At 48.1% G+C, this 26,400-nt stretch overlaps 1 protein-coding gene and 1 non-coding gene across 6 annotated transcripts in view; both read right to left on the bottom strand.

The window, feature by feature from the left end:
- Nucleotides 1–26,400, bottom strand: part of GALNT13 (polypeptide N-acetylgalactosaminyltransferase 13) — a 455,667-nt gene that overhangs the window by 249,564 nt on the left and 179,703 nt on the right. The window lies entirely within an intron of this gene.
- LOC142246886 (small nucleolar RNA SNORA35) lies at nucleotides 12,884–13,013 on the bottom strand. The gene has a single exon (XR_012724933.1). It is a non-coding gene; the product is annotated as a small nucleolar RNA SNORA35 (small nucleolar RNA).

Genomic DNA, 26,400 nt, shown 5'->3' with positions numbered 1-26,400 from the left:
CTTGGACCACTTTTGATAGATACTAAGCACAGCATACTGGAAACATCAAACTAAAATAGAGATTTTTGGAGATGTTCTGCACAAATTATCAAGCCTTTGTCACAAATGACTGAGATTCTTAGGCTAAGTGCGCACGTTGCGTAAATACATGCAGTTACGCTGCGCTTTGTAGCGCAGCGTAACTGCATGCGTCCTGCGTCCCCTGCACAGTCTATGGAGATTGTGCAGGGGCCGTGCGCACGTGGCGTTTTAGAGCGCGGCGCTTCGGCTACTGCCGAAGCGCTGCGTTCTAAGAAGTGACATGTCACTTCTTCCGTGCGCTTTGCCGGCAGCCCCCGCTCTGTCTATGGGAGGAGCTGCAGGCAGAGCGCATGGAATCGGCTTTTTTTTTTTCACTACGGACATTTCTGCAGCGATTTAAAGCGCACGTGTGCTCTTCAGATCGCTGCAGAAATTTCTGCAGTGACTGTACGCAACGTGCGCACATAGCCTTACACTATGTCATGGGCTGTGAGGGGATCCTAGACTGGTCCTTAGGCTAGGGAGCCTTAGCTGTCTCTAATCCCAGAGATACTTCTAATGGTGAAGGTGTCTGGGCACCTTCCTTGCCCTGATCCTGGCCAGCCCTGATCTAATCCCCCCCCCGAACCTACCCCAGGGGATGACCGGGACAGGAATTGTTGAACCCACAGATATAAACAAACGGTGCAACCAAAAACTCTATGACACAGCTAGCACACACGGAGATATAAGAAAATATGTGATAAGGAGGAAATAAACAGACAACTAGAGGATTTCGACAGCACACCAAGCAGCAGACAGTAAATCACCAGCAATAATTCCACTTATAACCTCGAAAAGAATATACACAATACCAAAACTCCTCATAAAATATCACAGAATAAAGGAAAGAAAAAAAGAAGAGGACAACGGGGCGCCAAATCTATGTGTCGATGTGTGTAAACACAGATTGTAATGATCATACGAATTTTACACTCGCCGTGCAGATTTCTTCTGTTTTCGCTAGTATGATCCGTGTAGTGGATCAACTCTCTTATTAATCCTCCAGTATGCAGCACGAATCCTCGGGAAAAACAATGAGAGTCCTGAACAGGTGCTCCCACGTGGGTAATGGAGTAAAGACAAAATCCCTTTCGGCGCTTCCGGAGGATAAATGGAATATCAGTGCAAGTTTGCAAAAACTTCAAGAACAAGGGTTTATTAAGGGTTCAATAAAAAACGGACAATTACGGACAACGCGTTTCAGCTAACAAAAGCCTTCATCAGGTGTAGTCTCTTGTTAGCTGAAACGCGTTGTCCGTAATTGTCCGTTTTTTATTGAACCCTTAATAAACCCTTGTTCTTGAAGTTTTTGCAAACTTGCACTGATATTCCATTTATCCTCCGGAAGCGCCGAAAGGGATTTTGTCTTTACTCCTCATAAAATATATTACACTTTAATGAATCTTAGATAAAAACGTACCTGCCTCCTGATGAAGCCCAGGTGAAACGCGTTGAGGCGCGGTGGGAGGGAGACGCAACTACTTGGTTCAGGTCTGTGTGCTATTTGATTGACTGTATTATGTGACTGTGCCTATGATTTTTATTCTGTGAAACCTTGCTGATTCCTTGCATAGCTAATAGCTGCTGATATTAACTAGTGGACATGTGCTGCTTGCCCTGTCAGTCCTAAGAGCACGATCCCCTGATATAGGGAGACATGTTGTAATTGGCCGATGACGGACGTACGCAGGGGGATCTGACAGGCTGGTTTAATGCGATCTATGGCTATGCACGGTATCTATGACGGCCACAAACTATATTAATCTGTTTTTGGATGGTCCCTTGTGAGTAGTGGAAGGAGGCCTCAGTGGTCATTATATCCACATGTTGTGATTAATGGATCTATTTATTGTACTTATACAAATAGGAAGTATATACTCTGAACTTAGGGGTTTTACTTAAAAATTCCTTGTTACTTCATCGGGGCCCTCCCTCCCCTGGTCACTTTGTGTGTGACCATCTAAAGAATTGGTCTATTTAATTGTATTTGGCACGTTGCTCATAGGTGTAGTGTTACAAGCATACAGACCGATAGGACTCTAAACACTCACTCTTTATGTCCCATGAGGTATCTATAAGTCTCCACCCACCCTCCCCCCAATACGTGGGAGTTACATTTGCAATCCTCTCTACCCTTTTGTGCCTTTTTTGTCTACGTATGTGTTTTATCTAAGATTCAATAAAGTGTAATATATTTTATGAGGAGTATCGGCATTGTGTATATTCTTTTCGAGGATATAAGTGGAATTAGTGCTAGATAGGATGCTATCCTGATTACGGTAGTACAAGATGTGGAATGTGTGGCTATACAAGTAAATCACCAGCAACTGGAACACAACAGCACAGGCACCGGTTTAGCAAAAGCTATAGTCGGCATGGGAAGACAGGCTCCACCATCTTAAAAAAGCAAGCAGTAACGGTGATAGGTTTGCCACAACATGTAATCCAAGAGGTAGCCAGCAAGCTAGCAGAGATTAACTCCGGCAAGCCCGATCACTAATGAGCACACAGCTGGTTGCTCCCAAGCCTGTCTGTGCAACTCAGAAGCACCAGAAAAGGCATAGTGTGGAGTGTCAGATTATGCAGTGTGAACAGCATCAGATGCCGCCATGACACTAGGCGAGTTTAGAGCCAAACATCGTGTGACAACATGATCGATCGATCCTTCTGCATTCTACACAGCAACTTCAAGAACTGACTATTCATTTGCTACCTAATTTTTCCCACCACTTGACAAGTACAATGGTTATTACATAATCAATTTTTAAAGCACCTCTCCTGTGTTTTTTAATATTTCCGTGCTGGAGTGGATCATTAAATAGAAGTTGCCTGTCCCCGGTTTTACAGTCACCTGCCACGGTCTTTTTCTGCTATCAGCAATTTATGACCTACAGCGTTTCATGGAGCGTGTCGGAGGTCACAGCTCAGTACAAGTCTATGAGAGCCTCTTTCTGGCCTCTGTTTTACTCTCATAGACTTGTATTGAGAGCTTGTGATATAACTTCTGACTTCCGGACAGTCAAACGTTATAGGCACAAGAGAACGCTGCAGAATGGCAGCAGTGGCGAAAAAGGATGAAAACATTGGAGAGTGTGAGGGGCGCTTACATTTAAAGCACAACTCCAGTGCTAAACCCTCCCCCCCTGGGGTGGAGCTTTAATGTTATGGTAATCAGTATATATGTGACAGCTTTATCACTTAGCAGGTTTCTTTAGCCATCAGAAATCATACATAAGTTTATTGCACGTAGCACAGTCAGTGTTTGCTAACGTGGATTTTCTTTTGCCTTATGCATCCCTGCAGCTGCATCCCCCTCCTCCCCTCCTATCTTTCCCTCTGTTACATTTTCTTTATTACTCTAGACAGAATTTATGGGACTAATGATATTTACCAATAGTCTGTAGACAGGGAAGGAAGAACTACAGCCTGCTAGAAGGTGAGGAAAATTATACTTTTTCCTAAAAATATGTATCACATACAGTACAGACCAAAAGTTTGGACACACCGTCTCATCTCTAGAACAACTGTTAAGAGGAGACTTTGTGCAGCAGGCCTTCATGGTAAAATAGCTGCTAGGAAACCACTGCTAAGGACAGGCAACAAGCAGAAGAGACTTGTTTGATCTAAAGAACACAAGGAATGGACATTAGACCAGTGGAAATCTGAGCTTTGGTCTGATGAGTCCAAATTTGAGATCTTTGGATCCAACCACCGTGTCTTTGTAGAAAAGGTGAACAGATGGACTCTACATGCCTGGTTCCCACCGTGAAGCATGGAGGAGGAGGTGTGATGGTGTGGGGGGGGCTTTGCTGGTGACACTGTTGGGGATTTATTCAACATTGAAGGCATATTGAACCAGCATGGCTACCACAGCATCTTGCAGCGGCGTGCTATTCCATCCGGTTTGCGTTTAGTTTGACCAGCATTTATTTTTCAACAGGACAATGACTACAAACACACCTCCAGGCTGTGTAAGGGCTATTTGACTAAGAAGGAGAGTGATGGGGTGCTACGCCAGATGAGCTGGTCTCCACAGTCACCAGACCTGAACCCAATCGAGATGGTTTGGGGTGAGCTGGACCGCAGAGTGAAGGCAAAAGGGACAACAAGTGCTAAGCATCTCTGGGAACTCCTTCAAGACTGTTGGAAGACCATTTCCGGTGACTACCTCTTGAAGCTCATCAAGAGAATGCCAAGAGTGTGCAAAGCAGTAATCAAAGCAAAAGGTGGCTACTTTAAAGAACCTAGAATAGAAGACATATTTTCAGTTGTTTCACACTTTTTTAAATATTTCATTCCACATGTTATTAATTCATAGTTTTGATGCCTTCAATGTGAATCTACAATTTTCAGAGTCCTGAAAATAAAGAAAACTCTTTGAATGAGAAGGTGTGTCCAAACTTTTGGTCTGTACTGTATATCATTGATTTTTGGAAAAATACTATAATCATTTATTATTTGTTAGGATCAGAAGTGAAAAAAATAAATAAAGAAAGGAAACAGAATATAACGAAAACACCTAAAAGAACAGGAGCCAATAATGAACCAAAAAATGAAGAACGCCTGCTAATTAGAGTAGCGTGGTTCTGGTATTTTTCAGCCCAGAACGAAGACAATTCCCCAAAGAAGACTCCAGATGTTGTTAAAGCCATGGAGCGATATGGACAAGCGGGGTTATGCCGGAGATGAGGTAGCACTGCTGTTCTTTCAGCTGTCAAGGAGAAGCCCTGCTGGTTAAAAGCTGCTTTCTTGCCTAGCACAGCATTCCACCGTGCGGGAAGATATTTCTAAAACTTCTGTGAAAAATACTAATTAAAAATAGTAAACAAGTGAAAATAAACCGTAAAGCGCGGGCGCAACGCTGTAATTGAAAGTATTTTTCATTTTACGATCCAATTGCATGGTGGACGTATATTTTGAAATTGGAGGTCTTGTAGGCGAAATGCTGCAGTCACTAGGGGTCCGTATCTGTATATTGCTGTATACTGCTCACTTTGACACCGCTCTCCCTGGTAATGAATCACCGAGTATTAAGAGAATAGAGGATCAATAATCTGATTTAAAGATATAGAGTTCTGACCTCCCAAGAAGCAAGGGCCACTTCCTACCATCTTATCCTTGCATATAATATAGCATGAGACGTGCAATTTATATGCCTGAATTATTTGCTAATTAACCTCTTCTTCACTAATCTGCCTCTACTTCACATAGACAGTCAGTAAATGCACAAAATGTATCACAGTGGCTAATGCTGGATGATAAATTTGTACATCATAATACACTTTGTGTAATTCTAGGTATAAACATGTGGTTGATAGAACTTGTGCCTGGTCCGGACCTGTGTGTGGGCGATTGGGTGTGGATGTTCACAAAGAACATTAAGCTTAAGGTGCTATCCCTAAAGCCGGAACCTTGTTTCTTTGGTCCTTACAAGATCTCTGCAATAATCAATCCTCTAGCCTATCGTTTGGATTTGGCTAATACTGGATGATGAATTTACACATCATAATACACACTTTGTATAATTCTAGGTATAAACGTGTAGCTGACAGTGGACATGTGTCTGGTCCGGACCTGAGTGTGGGTGATTATTATTATTATTATTTATTATTATAGCGCCATTTATTCCATGGTGCTTTACAAGTGAAAGAGGATACAATCATTAACAGTACAAAACAGACTGGTATAGGAGGAGAGAGGACCCTGCCCGCGAGGGCTCACAGTCTACAGAGAATGGGTGAGGGTATAGGAGGAGAGAGGACCCTGCCCGCGAGGCCTCACAGTCTACAGGGAATGGGTGATGATACAATAGGTGAGGACAGAGCTGGTTGCGCAGTGGTGCACTGGACTGAGGGCTATTGTAGGTTGTAGGCTTGTTGGAAGAGGTGGGTCTTGAGATCCTCTTGAAGCTTTCCACGGTAGTGGAGAGTCTGATATGCTGAGGTAGAGCGTTCCAGAGTATGGGGGAGGCACGGGAGAAATCTTGTACGCGATTGTGGGAAGAGGAGATAAGAGAGGAGTGGAGAAGGAGATCTCGTGAGGATTTGAGGTTGCGTGCAGGTAGGAACCGGGAGACTAGGTCACAGATGTAAGGAGGAGACAGGTTGTGGATGGCTTTGTATGTCATGGTTAATGTTTTGAACTAGAGTCGTTGGGCGATGGGAAGCCAGTGAAGGGATTGGCAGAGTGGCGAGGCTGGGGAGTAGCGAGGGGAGAGGTGGATTAAGCGGGTCGCAGAGTTTAGGATAGATTGGAATAGTGAAAGATTGTTTGAAGGGAGGCCAGAGAGCAGGAGGTTGCAGTAGTCGAGGCGGGAGATGATGAGGGCATGCACTAATGTTTTTGCTGATTTGCTGATTGAGTGTAGCTGTTCACAAAGAATATTAAGCTTCCCTGAAGCTGGGACCTTGTTTTATCTCAAATAATCAATCCCCTAGCGTATCATTTGGATTTGGCTAATGCGGGGTGATAAATTTGCACATCTAAACCTTATACCACTTCATACCATCTTTAGATTAGTTTACTTTGTGCCACTTCTTTATTCCTGAGTTTTTGGTGCAATTTGGTGCACGTTGTCACATTTAAAGAAAGCCACACCCAGTTGTCTAAGAAAGATTAGATTTATATATAAGGAAGAGGGGTCCATAATTCATTAACAGAGAAGTGCAGAAAAAAACATATTTATGATATTTATGACAACTGATAAGTTCTGCGTAATATGCTTTTGTAAACACTATTTATGTCTTAAGGCCGCTTTACACGCTGCGATTTCGGTACCGATATCGCTAGCGTGGGTACCCGCTCCCATCTTTTGTGTGACACGGGCAAATCGCTGCCTGTGCTGCACAACATCGCCCAGACCCGTCACACGTACTTACCTGCCCGGCGACGTCGCTGTGACCGACGAACCGCCTCCTTTCTAAGGGGGCGGTCCGTGCGGCGTCACAGCGACGTCACAGCTGCGTCACTGAACCACCGCCCAATAGAAGCGGAGGGGCGGAGATGAGCGGGACGTAACATCCCGCCCACCTCCTTCCTTCTGCATTGCGGGCGGGAGGCAGGTAAGGAGAGGGTCCTCGTCCCTGCGGTGTCACACGGAGCGATGTGTGCTGCCGCAGGGACGAGGAACAACTTCATTACTGCTGCGTAACGATTTTTGAGAATGGACCCCCATGTCACCGATGCAACAATGCAAAATCGCTCATAGGTGTCACACGCAACGGCATCGCTAATGCGACCGGATGTGCATCACCAATTCCGTGACCCCAACGAGTTCGCATTAGCGATGTCGTAGCGTGTAAAGCCCCCTTTACTCAAGAAAGGATTGTGGCTTCACATGAAGGGTGTGTTGTGGTTAAGCTGGAGGTTGAGGTGGCTTAAAGATAACCTGTCAACACCTTTTAATCTGTTAAGCTAAAGTTATGGCCATAAAGGAGCTGTTATACTGATTTAATAGATGCCTGTACTGAAGAAATCCGCAGCCTGGTTGTTGTATAATCCACATCAGAAGTTTAGATGCACTAAACAGTTCTTGCATTGGAGCGGGACTATAGGGTGGGATTGTGGGGTGGAACAATGGTGTGGTACTGTGTGTCAGGACTATGGGTCGGGACTGTGGGGCAGGATTGTGGGGACTGTGGGACAAGACTGTGGTGAGAATGTGGGGCGGGACTGTGAGGCAGTACTGTGGGGCAGTACTGGGGGGTGGAACTGTGGGGAGGGACTCTGAGGCGGGATTGTGAGGTGGGACTGTGGGGCAGGACTGTGGGAAAAGACTGTAGGGAGAGAATGTGGGACAGGACTGTGGGGAGGGACTGTGAGGAGGAACTGTTGAGCAAGATTGTGGGGCAGGATTGTGGGGCGGGATTTTGGGATGGGACTGTGGGGCAGAACTATAGGGTAGGACTGTGGGGAGGGATTGTGACGAGGGACTGTGAGGAGTGACTGTGGGGTGGGATTGTGAGGCAGGACTGGGGGGTGAAATGTGGTGCGGGACATGGGGAGAGACTCTGTGGAGGGACTGTGGAGTAGGACTGTGGGGAAGGACTTGGGTTGGACTGTGGGGTGGGATTGTGGGGCAGGATAATGGGGTGGGACTGTGGGGAGGGACTGTGAGGAGGGACTGTGGGGTGGGATTGTAAGGCAAGACTGTGGGGTGGGATTGTGGGGCAGGACATGGGGAGAGACTGTGGGAAAGACTGTCGGGAAGGACTTGGGCAGGACTGTGGGGAGGGACTGTGGGGCAGGATAATGGGACGGGACTGTGAGGAGGGACTGTGGGGCAGGGCTGTTGGGAGACACAGAGGGGAGGGACTGTGGGAAGAGACTGTGGAGCGGGACTGTGGGGCAGGACTATGGGGTGATTCTGTGGGGAGAGACTTTGGGCGGGACTGTGGGGAGACACTTTGGGCGGGACTGTGGGGAGGGACTGTGTGGCAGGACTGTGAGGTGGGACTATGGAACGGTACTGTGGGGAGGTACTTGGAGCAGGACTGCAAGGTGGGACAATGGGTAGGGTTTTTGGGTAAGTCATGGCCCCCCCCACGTTTCTCTTGTGCTACCTATTTTGAAGTTTGAGCTAGCACTGCCCCTACCCTGCTTTGGACGGCACTAGTGCATATTGGCACCGGTGGCCGCTCATGCGCAGATTCAGACCTAGGCTCAATAACAAGCCAATATTTCAATCTGTGCATGCGCTGCCACCTGTACCATTTTACTGAAGACTACCGGAGGTCAATCTGCGCATGCACCACCACCGACACCATGTTATTGGAGACCGCTGGCAGATTAATGTGCAGAAATGCCTCTAAGGGTGGGAGTAGTGTACACTTTAAAAAGAGGAGGCACATACAAAAGCAGAGGGGCCGCGATAGAGCCGTAAACACTACCCACACTCCTGCCGTTCAGTTCTACCCCAACGCATAAAGATATTATTACATATAAATGTCTACTGTGGATTAAGCAACAATTAGGCAAGAAGCAGCACCCCACTTGCCTATGGGGAGGTGCCTATGGGGGGAAGCCCAGACATTAGTCCTGCACAGGGGTCCTTCATTGTCAGTGCCCTAAATCACTACATGAGCCCAAATGCAAATTTTGCAACAAGGTCCCCCTTTGATACGCTGAGGCTCGGGGACTACGGCTAGCAGAAACCCCCTATTGCGACCCCAGTGTAGAAATCGCTCCCCAGCATATAACGCAACGCACACTTTACAGGCTCATTGCCATAAGCCATTTTTTACTCCTATACGTCTTCTATTAATTCCCCATTTCAGTAACTCTCATAATGTATGAAGAAATATTTTTGTTGAGTTGCAGCTTTTCTCGGCGACACATAAAATTGTATTAATCTTGTCCTCGGTGCTCGGCGCTACATTCCCCATTCGTTTCTCCATACATCACAGCATTACGGGGTTTATTAGATTGTGCATCGGGCACTTCTATACACCAGAAGTCAATGACTATGGATCTCTATGGCACATTGGATTTTATCGTCAGCATATTTTACTAAATTAAGTGAGGTGTCTTTTGATCACTGGATGGCGGAGTCGGTGGTAATGCTACAAAACTAATGTACATTGTGCCATTATTAAATTTGAGGTCTGAAATACGATTGGAGACTGCCAGTAATGACGGATATTGCAGTGCCCATAGGGAACTCCACTCTACATATTCTGAGCAATGCAGATGATTGACGCTACAGTAATGATAACAGGTTCTCTGTCCAGCACACTGACCCAGGCAGCCCAAAATGTTTCCCCATTAGGCACCAGATATAAAGCCCTGACCTCGTTGCAGCCCTAAATCACCAGGGACACTGATATTAACCTGTTTACTGCCCTAAACCATCAAGAATGCTTATGGTAACAACTATATTGGCCTAGACCACCAGGGATGCACATTTTACCCTGCATACTGATGTAGAGTCACGCTAGGTACGGGGAAGTATCAAACCCACAGCGAAAGGGAAGGGACACACTGTGTCTAGGGAAAGGGAAGATGGTGACCCCTGACTAAACCTACTGCTGACCACTGGGGTCCCACACCACCCTAGATAGGTTCCGCTCCTATGTGCCGAGCCGGATACCTGACCCTAGGTATCCCTAGTGCTGGGCCCTAAATAGGGAATGGAGGGGATGAGCTCTTTGTCTACCCAACTAAACATTAAAGAAGACACAAGGAGGACACACGGGGGAAAAGCATGAACTACTTATCTCCAGGTGTCTTAGGAAGAAGTTCAGCAAAGAGCAGCAACGATCCTACAGATGAGTGCAAGCCACCTGCTTGCATCCAGAGCTTGTGAAGGAAATGAATATCCCCAGCACAAGTCCAGGAAAAATTAGAGTATTTAAACCCAAGGGGAAATACAGATGATTAGCAGCTGAAGGGAAGAAGAGCTATGCAGGGTCCTAAAGGGAAAAAGAGGAAAACCCAGCAGAGGAGATACCTAGTACACTGAATACTGACAGCAGGAATAATAGAAAGTCGGGGAGCATTTTGCTCAGCCAAATGCTGTGATCTTCTATTGCCGCACACCACAGGACTAATACACCCGTGACACCTAGATCATCGTGGATGCTGATATTAAACTGTTTACTGCCCTAGACCACCAGTGATGCTGACATCAACTTTTTTACTGCACTAGACCACCAAGGAGGCTGATATCAAACCTTTTACTGCCCTGGAGGACAATGATGCTGATATTAACTTCTTAAGGGGTGCTTCACACATAGCGAGATCGCTACCGAAATCGCTGCTACGTCACGGTTTTGGTGACGCAACAGTGACCTCATTAGCGATCTCGCTGTGTGTGACACTGAGCAGCGATCTGGCCCCTGCTGCGAGATCGCTGCTCATTACACACAGCCCTGGTTCGTTTTCTTCAAAGGCGCTCTCCCACTGTGACGCACAGATCGCTGTGTGTGACAGCAAGAGAGCGACAAATGAAGCGAGCAGGGAGCAGGAGCCGGCATCTGGCAGCTGCGGTAAGCTGTAACCAGGGTAAACATCGGGTAACCAAGGGAAGCCCTTACCTTGGTTACCCGATATTTACCTTCGTTACCAGCCTCCGCCGCTCTCACGCTGCCAGCGCCGGCTCCTGCTCTCTGCACATGTAGCTGCAGTACACATCGGGTTAATTAACCCAATGTGTACTGTAGCTAGGAGAGCAAGGAGCCAGCAGTGTGCGCGGCTCCCTGCTCTCTGCACATGTAGCGACGTTATGATCGCTGCTGCGTCGCTGTGTTTGACAGCTAAGCAGCGATCATAACAGCGACTTACAAGGTCGCTGCTACGTCACAGAAAATGGTGACGTAACAGCGACGTCGTTGTCGCTGTCGCTATGTGTGAACCCAGCCTAACTGCCCTAGACCACCAGGGATGCTGATTTTAAACCTTTTACTACCTTAGTCCACTGAGACTGCTGATATAAACTTGTTTACTAATCTCAATCATTGTGGATGCTGATATTAACCTGCTAACTGCTCTAGATCACCAGTAATACTGACATTAACTTGTTTATAGACTACCAGGGATGCTGATAAGTCTTTTACTACCCTAGATCATGATGACATTAACTTTTTTACTGCAATAGACCACCAGGCATGCTGATATTAAACTTTTAACTACCTTAGACCACCAGGGATAACGATATCAAACCTTTTACTGCCCTAGATCACAGAGGATGCTAAAATTAAGTTATTTACTACACTAGGCTAATTTACTACACAGGCTGCTGATATTAAACCTATGACTACCCTAGACCACCAGGGCTGCTGATTTTAAACCTTTTACTGCCCTAGACCACAGGGAATGCTGATATCAACCTTAACCTGTTTACTGTCCTAGATCATCGGGGATGTTTGTTGGCATTAACATTGTTTACTGCTCTAGATGCCCAGGGATGCCAATATAAACTTCTTTATTGCCCTAGACTAACATGGACACTGGTATTACCTATTTTACTGACCTAAAACCCCACTGATGTTGTCATTGGACTTCTTCAAAATTTTGGATCAACAGTAATGCTGGTGTTGACCCCTCCAAAGCATTTGACTTTGTCAAATTTGGACTTTGACACGGACGTCTTTGATATCCTATACAACCAGTGATTTTTATCAATCAACCCTTCAACACTTTAGACCACTAGAGATATAGGCACTGACACGATCAATATCCTAGACTGCTAGGCATGCAATGGGTAAAACTTTGCTTCTAAATTTCTGCACCAAGGTCTAGGAACCATTAGCGAATCTCTGATATTAGGGAAATGGTTGGTTAATGATTATGCATTCAATATCCAATAGGTTGCCAAAACATGAAGCTTTTGGCCATGTGCGCACGTTGACGTCCTCTGAGGAAGTTATATGAAACGTGCGTCGGTGTGGAGGGACGCTGGATACCAATACAACTACAGGTAATTATTACTTATATACTTCTCTATTCTCGCCTTGCACTTTGGTAACCATTCATAGGATATCATATGCTTATTGATTGTTTACATGCTAATTAACTTCTATTGTATAGCACTTTCTAATTAACTATTTACAGTATAAACACACGCCATTGTATTGTGGGCTGATAGTCTCTAGTGTGAGGTGGATACCTAATGATTTGGATATATAATGCTATAACTGGCAACTTAGTTGATTTATTCATATATTTTACTGCTACCTAGGTGCCTTCTGTGTGGAGCACATTTCTGTATTTTACCTCATTAAATTTTATATATTATGTTAATAAAAAATATTTTTATTTCTTTTTTCCTCACTGCAGGCAGAGGTTTATTGCGCATCATCCACATACAGAGCATTGACCACACATTTGTACCCAGCCATCGGGAAGGACAGGTCACTGCAGGGCCCAGCCTTTCTGCAGAAAGGGATTTGGTCTAGCATCGGAATGAGACTCCAAAGCCAAGGTGAAGACTAAGAGGACACTTATCAGTGCAAAGAATAAAAAATATTTTATTTTTTTATTATATATTATTTATTTTGTTACTATTTATTGGCTTGTGTTCACTTGGTGTTTCCAATATTGCACCTTTTTTGAGTTTCATGAATGTCAAGTGAACATACTATATGACATATTTCATGATATTTTATGTTGCAGATTTGATGCAGAAATGTTCTGCATAGAATCTGCACCATCTGGCAGAAAACTCACCAAAAAACAGATGTGGTTTGGGTGCGGTTTTGGTGCATTTTCGGTGCTTTATTTGTAGCATATGTTTTTCTTATTGAAGCCAGTGGGAGGAAGGGTTAAAAACGTGGGGAAAAAAAATGCACCAATGTAAGGGGTAGTCGGACCCCTGGTAGTGAAGGAACGTTTTCCCCCCCTGAAGACGCCACATAGTATGGTGGCAAATGTTAAATGTTAATGGTAAAATGTTACCTGTTGTTGTAGTGATTAAACAGTTTCCCCACTAGGTGCCAGTGTAGAGCAGTGGTTCCCCTGGTAACAGTGGCAGGGAAGGAAGGAGGGGCAGGGCAGCCTAGGTGGGGAAGGGAGGTCTCTGAATGCAGAGCAGTGTGTGCAGGACTGTGGAGTAGTCTGATGTGACTGAAGAGAGAAGTCTGAGGTGACGGGGGCAGAGTGTGGGAGTGAAACGTGGCAGGCAGCCAGAGTGAGTGCGCAGACAAAGAAGTGAAGGTACATGGGAACGCCCGTAGAAAGGAAGAGAAGTAGTTCCCCGGCAAAGAAGTGAGAGGTGAGAACTTATCCGGAGCCGGTAGTCTGTGCTAGATCTGCCCTACAGTAAATCCGGGTTCAGTGTGCAGCTACTAGGGGGTTAACAAGTGTCCCCTGCAGGTGAAGGAGAGTGACCGTCAGCAAAAAGGGGAAACCGTCAGGAAGGAACGTAATCTGTAACGTTAAAGTGAAGTACTGAAGTAACTTGCTGCTGAGAAGTGTAACAGAAAATAGAAGCCTTGTTCAATAAAATGTTTCTTAGTTTACCAGCTGCCTGTCAGTGGCTCTTTTCTGTAACTGATGAAGGGGCTGGCGAGCCGAGGGAAAACGGCGTAACGGAGAACTCGGGTACCGGCACGAACGCGTCCCTGCCACCCACACTCTGCCCCACAAACAACACCCCTGTTTTAATAGTGACGGCCGGGCCGGGGGTCAGCCTGTCGCCCAAAGGGGCCACGACTACACCCCCTGAGGCGCCCCCTGCCCCCGTTACAAACTGGCGTAGTCGGCAGGATGAAGCCTGCATGCAAGAAACCCCGACCAGAGACTGTGAGGAAGATCAAGTGGTGCCTGACGTGCTGAACAGGCCACAAGTTGGCGGCAAGATGGCGGCCGTCCTCATGGACTCAGCAGAGGCGCGAAAAGTTGGCGCCAAACGAAAAGCACTGGGCTGGCCTGGGAGGAAGAAGCCCGGAGTGCGCCGCCCAAAGAGGGGAGGTACTTGCCCCAAGAAGCTGCAGAGGTCTAGAGACGTGGGCGGCGCTGCAAGAAAGAAAAGGCGTCGCCAACGCTATGCAGACCTGGTGGGTGAAGCCGGGGGCGGAGTGTGTGCTAAAGCGGGAAAAGAAGAACCGCCTCCACCTTCCCCGGCGCCATTGCAATCCCAGCAGCAGAAGCAACAGTTCCAGTTACCTGTGCTACACAAAATGGAGGCCAGGACAGACAAGCAAGCCGTAGCGGGCGCGCTGGTGCCCGTAGGACGCGGAAGAGGACGTCCGATAGAGAGCTCGGTGGGAGAGTTACCCACCATCACGTTGCCGGCAAACATGATACCGGCCGTGACTGAAGTCTCGGAGAAACCAGCAAAGGTCACGTTTTTTACCTCATGGGATGCCGTTACCGGGGAAACGACTACGGAAGTCCGGGCCACCTACAAGTCCCGGCTGACTCTGGGGAGCGGGCCACCAGGAGCATCCGTACAGATTCCGGAGGCGCCCGCGTCTGTTAAGGTAGGCCCTCTGCCCCCCTCAGGAGTTAAGGCCCCGTACTGGCAAGATATCCCAGAACCAGAGGTAATCGTCCGGAAGAGAGTGATTTGTTTGCCGTTGAAAACCAGTACTGTTGAAAGCCGGTGAATGTTTACAGTTCAAGTAACGTTAAAAGTACTGAACCCGGGAGTAGAAAAATGCAGGACTATGCATGGACTCCTCCCTCGACCGTTAAAGTAAGAACTCTTTTGTTTCTGTTGTTTTCTGCTCACCTGAAGACCGGGAGCGCTTGGGAATAGCCTCCGGGCAGAATACCAGCTAAGACCGGGAGCGCCTGAGGAGGGCCTCCGGGCAGATGTTCAACTAAGACCGGGAGCTCCCCTGGAGGGACTCCGGGCACCGAACTTGTGTGCCATTCTGTGTATTTTAAGTGTTGTTTTTAAAAGTTTTTCTGATAAAAGAATATACTAGTTAAGAAACGTGTGTGTGTGCCCGGCATGTGTTGGTCTGCAGGTACGAACCTCGCCAGGAGGCTGAGGTTAAAGAGGGGAGGAATGTAAGGGGTAGTCGGACCCCTGGTAGTGAAGGAACGTTTTCCCCCCCTGAAGATGCCACATAGTATGGTGGCAAATGTTAAATGTTAATGGTAAAATGTTACCTGTTGTTGTAGTGATTAAACAGTTTCCCCACTAGGTGCCAGTGTAGAGCAGTGGTTCCCCTGGTAACAGTGGCAGGGAAGGAAGGAGGGGCAGGGCAGCCTAGGTGGGGAAGGGAGGTCTCTGAATGCAGAGCAGTGTGTGCAGGACTGTGGAGTAGTCTGATGTGACTGAAGAGAGAAGTCTGAGGTGACGGGGCAGAGTGTGGGAGTGAAACGTGGCAGGCAGCCAGAGTGAGTGCGCAGACAAAGAAGTGAAGGTACATGGGAACGCCCGTAGAAAGGAAGAGAAGTAGTTCCCCGGCAAAGAAGTGAGAGGTGAGAACTTATCCGGAGCCGGTAGTCTGTGCTAGATCTGCCCTACAGTAAATCCGGGTTCAGTGTGCAGCTACTAGGGGGTTAACGCATGTCCCCTGCAGGCGAGGGAAAGTTACCGGGGAAAGAGGAAACCGTCAGCAAGAAGTGTAACTTGTAAACCGATGTGACTTGATGCTGAAAGGTGTAAAGAGGAGTGGGAACTCATCCGGAACCGGTAGTGTGTGCTAGATCTGCCCTGCAGTAATTCAGGGTTCAGAGTACAGCTACTAGGGGGTTAACAAGTGTCCCCTGCAGGTGAAGGAGAGTGACCGTCAGCAAAAAGGGGAAACCGTCACGAAGGAACGTAATCTGTAACGTTAAAGTGAAGTACTGAAGTAACTTGCTGCTGAGAAGTGTAACAGAAAATGGAAGCCTCGTTCAATAAAATGTTTCTTAGTTTACCAGCTGCCTGTCAGTGGCTCTTTTCTGTAACTGATGAAGGGGCTGGCGAGCCGAGGGAAAACGGCGTAACGGAGAACTCGGGTACCGGCACGAACGCGTCCCTGCCACCCACACTCTGCCCCACAAACAACACCCCTGTTTTAATAGTGACGGCCGGGCCGGGGGTCAGCCTGTCGCCCAAAGGGGCCACGACTACACCCCCTGAGGCGCCCCCTGCCCCCGTTACACCAACAATTGACACACTGCAGATTATTTTCTGCATCAAATCTGCAAGGAAAAACAAAAGCAACATGTGCACAAGATAGACATGCAGAATTGTATCAAAATCTGCACCAAATCTGCATTAAAAAAAAAGCATAAAAAATGCTCTGTGTGCACACAGCCTTATATTGGAGAAAGGCATAATAGAGAAATCATACTTGGATGCCTTTTTGCTATTCCGTAAGAGTGATGGGATAAAGCGCAGACATCCAGGGCTGTAACGGAGACAAGACAACAATGCTGTTCTTTCTGCTGACAGAGAGATCCCCTGCTGTCCAAAAAGCTGCTTTCTAGTCTGGCACCGATTCTCCAGGCGCTGATCTGCAATGTCTGACTGTCAGCGTTATGCAGCTTCATACGTGAAAAACCCTATCGCTTCCTAATTATCCACCCATGAATGTGTATTATCCGCCGACCCCGGACACATACCTCTCTTAGCGTATCATTAGGATCCATTATGTACCCGACAATGTAAATGATAGGGGTTGTAGTCGTTCTCTGGTACTGCCTGGTAGCGGTAATAAAGGTCACAGGAGTCCGGGGTGTCTTTCCATACGTAGTAATTTACAGGAGGGTGGTGCGTTTCATTGCAAAACATTGCTCCTGTAAGCAATACAATGTAAAGCGGAGTAATTCTGCTGAAAATTAATGAGCCGAATAATATACACAAAATAATTGAAGGGCTCTTACGTTCGCCCATCGTGCTGTCTTCACAGTTCTGCGCCAATCTTAATATTGGAAGGAAGGAGATTCCGTTAAAGAGCAAATTATGTGACCAATGGCAGCAGAAAAATGCACTGGATAGGTGATAAAGGTCTGATCATGGGGGACCCCCAGAATCCCCCGAATCACTGCCCTGCTATCAATTCATTCTATATGATTACAATACAGAAGAAAAATACTGTTCCATATAAACTACCTCTTGTCATAGGACACTGGAAATTTAAAGGGAGTCTGTCTGCTCAAACTGACTATATAAACTGTAGGGGGTCTAGTTCTCTGCCACCCCCCCCTCAGAGGTAAAAGCACTGTATATATGTGTCGCGCGAGCAGCCGGGCTGCTCGAATCCGCGGTGGCTCGAGAGGGCTCTGGACCCAGGGGTTGTACGGCTCCTCAAACCAAGGGGGGTTATGTGTCGCGGGCGGGGAGGGCGCTGCGCTCACCCACTGCTCGGGTCCGGCTGCTGCTGCTGCTCGCTCGGTTGGTGGCTCGAGCGGTGGGCCGGATCCCGGGGACTCGAGCGGCGCTCCTCGCCCGTGAGTGAAAGGGGTGGTTTGGTTTAGGGATATTGTCCGTGACGCCACCCACGGTTTGTGGTGAGGTTGGGACACCACCGCTGCTCTGTACGGGGATCCCGGGAGCGTTGACAGGGAGCAGCTGAGATGATTTCTCCCCTCCATGGGTAGGGGGGGTTTGGTGGTCCCGGGGCCCGGTGGTGGAGGTCGGAAGGTGGGTTGCGGGGCCTGGCCGGGTGCAGGGTTGCGGGGCAGCGCAGTGCCAGATGGCACGGTGGTACTTACTCAGCCAGTAACGCACACAGAGTCTCTGGTAAAACAAACGGCTGGATGGACGAGTCCTACAGACGGCTGCGACGGTCACTCCTGGTAGGTTGGCGGTAACTGTGTCGCGGGCGGGGAGGAGGATGACAACGCTGCGCTCACCCACTGCTCGGGTCCGGCTATTGCTGCTGCTGCTGCTCAGTGGTGGCTCGAGCGGTGGGCCGGATCCCGGGGTCTCGAGCGGCGCTCCTCGCCCGTGAGTGAAAGGGGGTTGATTGGTGGTGGGGATTTGGTTATTGTCCGTGACGCCACCCACGGTTGTGGTGATTTTGGTGACACCACCGCTGCTCTGTATGGGGATCCCGGGAGCGGTGACAGGGAGCAGCTGAGTTGTTGGTTCTCCCCCTCCGTGGGTAGGGGGTTGGTTGTCCCGGGGCCCAGTGATGGGGTAAGGATGGGTGATGGCAGGCGGGTTGCGGGGCCTGGCGAGGTGCAGGGTCGCGGGGGCAGTGCAGTGCTGTGCCGCACGGCACGGTGGTACTCACTCAGCCTGAGACGATGACACAGTTCTCGGTAAAACACACGGCTGGAAAGACGGGTCCCACAGACGGCTGCTGATGCTTTTCCCCGGTAGGTTAACGGTGACTGTCCTTTGCCTGCACCTGAATACTGCTGTTGGTTCCGATGGGTTCCCACCGGTAACCCGCTCCCCGGCTTGGATATGGGCCGGAGGAGCCCCCTTTTTGCCCGCAGGCGCTGGCCCTGAGGAACTGATGCCTTGGCGATGACGGTGTCCCTCTCACACGGTCGGACTGTTGCCTTCAATCGGGACTTAGTTGTTTGGAAACCCAGGAGGTCCCCTTCACTAACGGATTTGGCAAATTCACGGTGACTCCAAGCCTTGCCGGGGTCCGAAAAGCCCCTGCCAATGGTGCTGGCTTCTCCTTGTCTACCGGTCCGGTACCGCCGGGCCACCGCCCGTCCACGGTCCTTACGGCAACTCCGATAGGCCACTCCTGCAGACGGTCACCGCCGTCTGCTAACCTTGCTGTCTCTGTCCGGGCCACACACCCGGACGCTGTCAGTTAGTTGCTCTCCTACCACTTCACTCCTCACACTTTCACCTCTCAAACTCAACTCACTACTTTTCCCGCCTCCAGGACTGTGAACTCCTCGGTGGGCGGGACCAACCACCTGGCCCACCCCCCGGTGTGAACATCAGCCCCTGGAGGAAGGCAACAAGGATTTTTGGGTCTAGCTTAGATGTGCCTATCCAGGGTGTAGGGTGTGGTGGTGTAATTACCTGTGACCCCTGGCTTGTCCAGGGCGTCACAACTGTCTCTCCCTGCACCGGTGTTCTGTTCTCGGCCCCAATGGCTTCCCACTGATAGCCCGCTCCCCAGCGGTATGTTGGCTAAGGGAGCCCTTCCTTTTGCCCGCAGGCTCTGGCCCTGGTAGCTCTAGCTCTGGCGGTAGCTTTATCTCCCTCACGGTTTGGCGGTTGCCTTCAGTCGGGTCTTTACTGCTGGGAAACCCTGGAGGTTCCCGTCGCTGACGGATTTGACCGGTTTTTTGGCGACTCCTAGCCTGGTCGGGGTCCATAGGCCCTGCCGGATGGTGCTAGCTTCTCTTCGCTCCCCGGTTCGGTACCGGCGGGCCACCGCCCGTCCCCAGTCCTTATGGTTGTGCGTCAATCGGCCTCTCCTGCAGACGGTCACCACCGTCTGCCAACCTTTCTGTCAGGTGCCCGGGCCACGTACCCGGACACGGCCAGACAGTTCCTCTACTCCTCCTTCCCTGACTCTCACTCTCTACACTCCAAACTGTTCTGCATTCCTTTTCCCGCCTCCAGGACTGTGAACTCCTTGGTGGGTGGAGCCAACCGCCTGGCTCCGCCCCACCTGGTGTGGACATCAGCCCCTGGAGGGAGGGAATAAGGATTTGTGTCTGACCTTGATGTTCCTAACCGGGGTGTGGGGTGTGTTGTTGCAGTACCTGTGACTTCCTGGCTTGTCCAGGGCGCCACATATGTACAGGGGATGGTGTGGAAAGTTCGTGACGCCACCCGTGGTGCGTGGTAAGATGGAGTATCACTGCTGCGATTGGGATTATCCGGTGATGATGGTGTGGGCAGCTAGGTGTTTAATTCCTCCACGTGTAGGGGGTAATGCCCCGGGGACTCGGTGATGGTGACGGGGGGGGTGCCATTGGGATGGGAAGGGTCACTTGCATACTCACTCAGTCCAATAACGCTGACACCGACAACTGTAGTAAGCCAAAGTTCTGGACACCGACAACCGACGACCGGGGTCCATCTCCTACCAGGCCCAGACCAGCATCCACCTAGTAGTTCCCGGAGCCCAGCTCCTGACCTCTCCTCTTGAGAGTCACTCCACAACTGAACTGTCTCCTAACACTGCTGACCCCCCTTCAACCAACCCCCCAAATGGGCGACCCTATTTCACTCAGGTGGTGTGTCTGGTGGGTGTGGTGCAGAGTGTTCCTAGGATTTTGATTAGCTTGTTCTTGGCAACACCAAAGGTGAGGGACCCGTAACTAAGGAGGAGGTGGATATTGCACAGAAGGGCAGATTGCACAATACCCTGTGATGACCTGATAGGCCAGGGCGTCACATATACTGTATGTACATCAAAGTAGTGTGCTATGTGTTGTATGGCCACTAGATGGCAAGGAGGAACAGACCGCTTCCCTGGTACTCTCTGGGTAGGAAAAGGGTTAATTGTAGGGAGGGGTGTAGTTGATAAAAAGGGCAAGTAATAGGAAGAGGCCAAGAGAGTCTCCCTGTGAGGAGAAAATAAAGAGTAGCTGTAGCAGCAGTAGGCCTAGCAGGCCAGGAGACCATTAGGATTATTTGGCCAGACCTTCGGGGTCAAACTTGTACACCGGACACGCAGGGTCCTGTGTGTGAAAGGACTGATTGTAACTGCGTCCCTAGAAGTGGGTGAAGTCCGAATGGTCTGAGTGGCATCCGTTTCCCTGGGAGGAATACCCAAAGAATCCCCTCAAGAGACTGATGGTTAGTGTAGCCCTAAATGGAGGATGGGAACCGAATGTGAGAGCAGAGGTTGAACTTGCCACATACAATAACATCCTTAGAGGAGATCTTCTCGGAGACTCGAGTGCCAAGGAAACGGTTAGCCTGTAAATTGAATATTGTAATGGTTCCTATGGGAAACCCCGTCGGGGGTAAAGACTGTGCATATTGCGTGAAGAGGATTTGTGTATGAAGCTGTCAAGTAAAGTTCTGGTGACTAAAAGAAACCTGATTTTGTGTGATTTACTGTGTCAGCAGGTGAATGGACTGTCATTGTCTTATTGCATTGGCGTGGCGACCGGGGTGCGAGGGGTTAACGTCAGGCTGCGCTGCGGCATAGAAGCCTCTGCTACAACAACTACAATGGCCCCCATTATTCACCCCAACAAAACTAAGCACACATAAAAATCATGCCATTAGTGATGTAATCGCCTCCACCGTGCTGCAAAAACTGAAGTTTAAATATATGTGCTAATAAGGGTGTCTGGTGCACCCTGGGTGTGGCCAAGAGGCTCAGCGCACCGTTCTTTCCACTGGTTTTGCATATCACCTCTTTCCTCTCCAGTGATTGACAGCTCTGGCTTGCCTGGAATGAGCACTGAAAGCTCAGGAAAACCCAAGCTGTCAGTCACCAGTAAGGGAGGTGGGGACATGAAAAACGGGTGGTCGGAATGGTAAACTCTTGTCTAAACCAACGGGGCACTGAGCACCCAAATCAGAATATTTAGTTGAAGAGGTGGTCCACTACCCAGCATTAGTGGCCACATCGATGTAAAGCTCATAGAGAAGGCTTTTCTCAAATACCTTGTGTAGTAAATGCTGCCTATTGCGGACCGCTTATCCCCATCATGTGACCCCCAGGCTCTGTGACCTCTGAGATCCGGTGCTGTCACGTCAACTTCCAGTTGACCCGACATCACTGCAGCCGGCTCCAGTCTTCCTGTGTGACTGGGCTGTGGGCGGAGTTTCACTTCTCGTCACAGCCCAGCATCGCTCCTCTCTGCGGCATTCTGCAGCAAAGTAGGGCACGGAGATGCTGGGCTGTGACTAGCGGTCAAACTCCGCCCACAGCCCAGTCACTCAGGAAGACTGGGGCCGGCCGCAGTGATGTCATGTCAACAGGAAGTTGACGTGACATCACTGGACATCAGAGGTCAGGGAGCCTAGGGGTCATGTGATGGGGATGAGCAGATCGCAATAGGCAGAATTTACTACACTCTCTATGAGCGTCACATCGATGTGGCCACTAATGTTAAGCTTCATCTTATGCAAAACAGAGACAGCAATTAGGTAACTAAAGGTGCAATTTTCTCTACTAGACTATGTTCCTAGTTAATACTGTCAATTGGGGCTGCCACACTTCCTTTACATGGTGTCTGTTTCATCAAACCTTGCATAAATCAATAGTACAAGTAAATATAAGAAACTTTGTAATATATGTTATAAGAGAAATATGCTTCTTTCTCCACTGATGAGCCACTTTTACCTCCCCTTGCCACCTGAACTGAACACTCACTCAAAATACATCTCAAATTAGTCATGGTCAAAACAACTTGGTGGCCTCCTGAAGAAGAAGTGTGACAACTTTGAAACGCGTTGAGAAATATTCCGCCCTTTAGCTGGACAAAGTGCATTGGTCTATGTTACTTCCCAGGAGCACAGTCACCACCACCCTGTTTTCATGATCACAATAAAGGCTTCCAGTTTACTGAGGGATCAGATTACAGATGTCTACTGAAGAGGGAGTGGAGAGGGAAGGGGTGAAAGAGAGACACTCGTAGACAACTTCTAATTTCGTACCAGAGCTGGATTCACAGCTACACTGCTCAGTACTGCTGTATATTTTCATACATGCTGGTGCTGCTCTGAATATATGCTACCTAGAGACAGCTGGGCAGGAATATTCAGTATGTATCGGAGACATCATAATAACTGGTACACCTACCAACTCTGAGACAACTGAAAATTCAAGATAGGGCCTGCAAGGGAGAAAACTGGTGAACAATATAGGATACAAGTCATCTAATTGCCAGATACAGTGTTATTCCTCATGTAGATATGCAACGCCTTATTCTTAATAGTCACCTGGATTGAAAGGTACAGTCTAACCCCCCCCCCCATAATCATCCAATGACTACAGGTCCTGGGGGTATATCTATACAGGGTGCAGAGGTAACAGGCACACACTGGCTATTGTGATATACACTACTCACAAAAAGTTAGGGATATTTAGCTTTTGGGTGAAATTTCAGGAGGATCCTATAATGCCCTCTAACCTTCACAGAGGAACTTAATGTGACCTTCTGGATGCAAATGTTCAACTGTTCAGTGTTTCAGGACTTTTTGCACAACTTTCTGTTCTCTAACAAGGAACTTAATGGCAAAATTCCACGTGTTTGATCCATGAATCACCCAATAAATCTCCAACTGCTTGTATCCAAGGCCTATATAGGTTTTTAACTCTATCACCAGCAAAGACCAAGGGGGAATGAGAGTATTTAAAGACACCAATGCTGATTAAGAGCTGAAAGGTGAGGAAATCTACAGGGTTCTAAAGGAAACCCCAAGCAGAGAAGAAGAGAAGGTCAGGGAGCAGTTTGTGTGGCCAAACTCTATAACCCTCTACAGCCAGACAGCACAGGGCTGTCTGTCAAGTGTGATACACCCATGACAGTGAGGCACCAAGTGTCGCATCAGGAAATTCAAAACCATTTACATCAGCATGGTTTGTGTGCTAGACGACCGATACTTGACCACACCACTAGGCACAGGTGTCTTCTATGCTGGACGAGGGACCAGTTGGCCTCAGTTTTTTTCATCAAAGTCGATTCACGCTGAGCAGAAATGATGGTCGCCTCACGCTGAGCAGAAATGATGGTCGCCAACGTTGTAGGAGACTTCAAAGAGAGCACTATGCATCAGCCACTGTTGTCACCAGAAGAGCCTTTGGTGGTGGTGGTGTTACAGTGTGTGCCGGTGGGTCTAGTCAATAGTACAGAACAGCCCTACACTGTGAATGATACAGTGACAGCCACGACTACTGGAATAACATCATTAATCCAGTCATTCTATCTCTGCATGAACAACGCAGGCCTAATTTCATCTTCATGAAGGACAATGTTCCAGCTCGAGGTCACATCATTAGAGATCGGCTGCTGAAGACTTGAGGACCTCAAATAGATCGGCTGCACTTTCTCCAGACCTGAATCCTATAAAAAACATATGGGATCAGCTGAGTCACCCTGTAGAGGCCATAACTCTGTACCCCAGAACCTCAATGACCTGAGGGCCACCCTTCAAGAAGAGTGGGATGCCATGCGTCTGCAGACAATAACTCCACTTGTGAATAGCAGGAGACGTTGTCTGCTGTAATTGATGCTCAAGGCCGCATAACAAGTTACTGAGACATTTACATCTTTGGGGCGTATAGCCAACACTGTTGGCTTTTGTTTCAATAAATTGTTTGAGATGAGGAAATCACCATTGCCTTCTTTTACTTCAATACTCTACTGTCATGATAAAATATCACTGTAGACTGAACTTTTTAAATTTTCCATAAAGTTTACCCAAAAGCCAAATATCCCTAACTTTTTGTGAGAAGCGTATAAGCAGACATCAGTATACATTTGAGGGGTTGTATACTTCATTTTATTTTAACAAATGTGTTGGGAATATGATTTTGTGGCACAATTTTGCTAAAGAACATAAGTTTGCCAACTTTTGTCATGAAGTATAGCATCTCCTAGAGGTTCTAAAGTAAGATGGAAGAGTTACTGACCCATCGTAGCTTTTTTCTGGCCCTCATCATTTTCTGATAATGGAGTATACATCACACAATGTCCTCCGGGTTGAAAAATGTGTGAAAACACCATGTTGTTCACAGTCCATTAAGTCCACTCTGCATATTGTTCTGATAAATGACTGGAATATACAGAGCGTGCTCGCTTCTGGGGAACGTATTAGAGGTTCATTGTACAAAACGCAACTTACTGTAAAACTCACATTAGGAGGTTGGCATAGAACAATGCCAATATGTCACACCGGAATAAAAATAGGGATTGGATTGAAGAGCGGGTCAGCGTGTCGTGAAACCGTTGCTAGCAAATAGAATCGGCCTTATTGTCTTACTGCAATGGATTGATTAAAAATAATTACAGGTAAGCAGCTATGGATTTTTTGGGAACAATAGCAAATTAGCCTTATGGCACAAAGGGTGATGCTGAGGCACAGTGCAGCCATCCAATATGGTTTACTGTCAAGATAGTACCATGTTTTTCCAAAAATAAGACAAGGTCTTATATGATTTTCGTTTAAAAAAAAAATGGTTAGGGCGTATTTTTGGGGGAGAGCTTATTTTTTCCATGAAAAACAATTATACATTTATGCTTACATTTACCTTGAAGGTGTATGGCCAGCTTCAGCTTGAAGGTATATGGACAGCTTCAGCTTGAAGGTGTATGGCCAGCTTCAGCTTGAAGGTGTATGGTCAGCTTCAGCTTGAAGGCATATGGTCAGCTTCAGCTTGAAGGCATATGGTCAGCTTCAGATTGAAGGTGTATGATCAGCTTCAGCTTGAAGGCATATGGTCAGCTTCAGATTGAAGTAGTATGGCCAGCTTCAGCTTGATGGTGTATGGCCAGCTTCAGCTTGATGGTGTATGGCCAGCTTCAGCTTGATGGTGTATGGCCAGCTTCAGCTTGAAGGTGTATGACCAGCTTCAGCTTGAAGGTGTATGACCAGCTTCAGCTTGAAGGTGTATGACCAGCTTCAGCTTGAAGGTGTATGGTCAGCTTCAGCTTGAAAGGGTATGGCCAGCTTCAGCTTGAAGGCATATGGGCAGCTTCAGCTTGAAGGTGTTTAGCCAGTTTTAGGGTTAGCCACCTTAACCCTATCTCATATTCACAATTGATGGTGAAGTGTCAGTGTCTCTTATGGTAACACTTACTGGCACTCTCAAAACACTGTGGCAGTGGCACACGTGTTCTCTATTTGACCAGGATGGGGCAGAAGGCTACAGCGGGACTCGAGAACGGTTGTTGGGATGTCACACTTGGCTGCTTCTGTGGAAGCAAGTGGGGCTGGCTGGGATCCAAGAGGCGGCACTCAAGAGGCAGGAGGTGGGACACTGGAGTGTCAGCCAAGCCCACACCATAACGCAGTAGCGGCCATGAGGCGTGACTCAGGAGGCACATTTGGGAGGTGGGGCTCAA

The sequence above is a fragment of the Anomaloglossus baeobatrachus genome, chromosome 7, assembly GCF_048569485.1.
Source record: "Anomaloglossus baeobatrachus isolate aAnoBae1 chromosome 7, aAnoBae1.hap1, whole genome shotgun sequence".
NCBI lineage: Eukaryota > Metazoa > Chordata > Amphibia > Anura > Aromobatidae > Anomaloglossus > Anomaloglossus baeobatrachus.
Note: the sequence above shows the minus strand (reverse complement) of the source record. Positions and strands in the feature narration are given on the sequence as shown.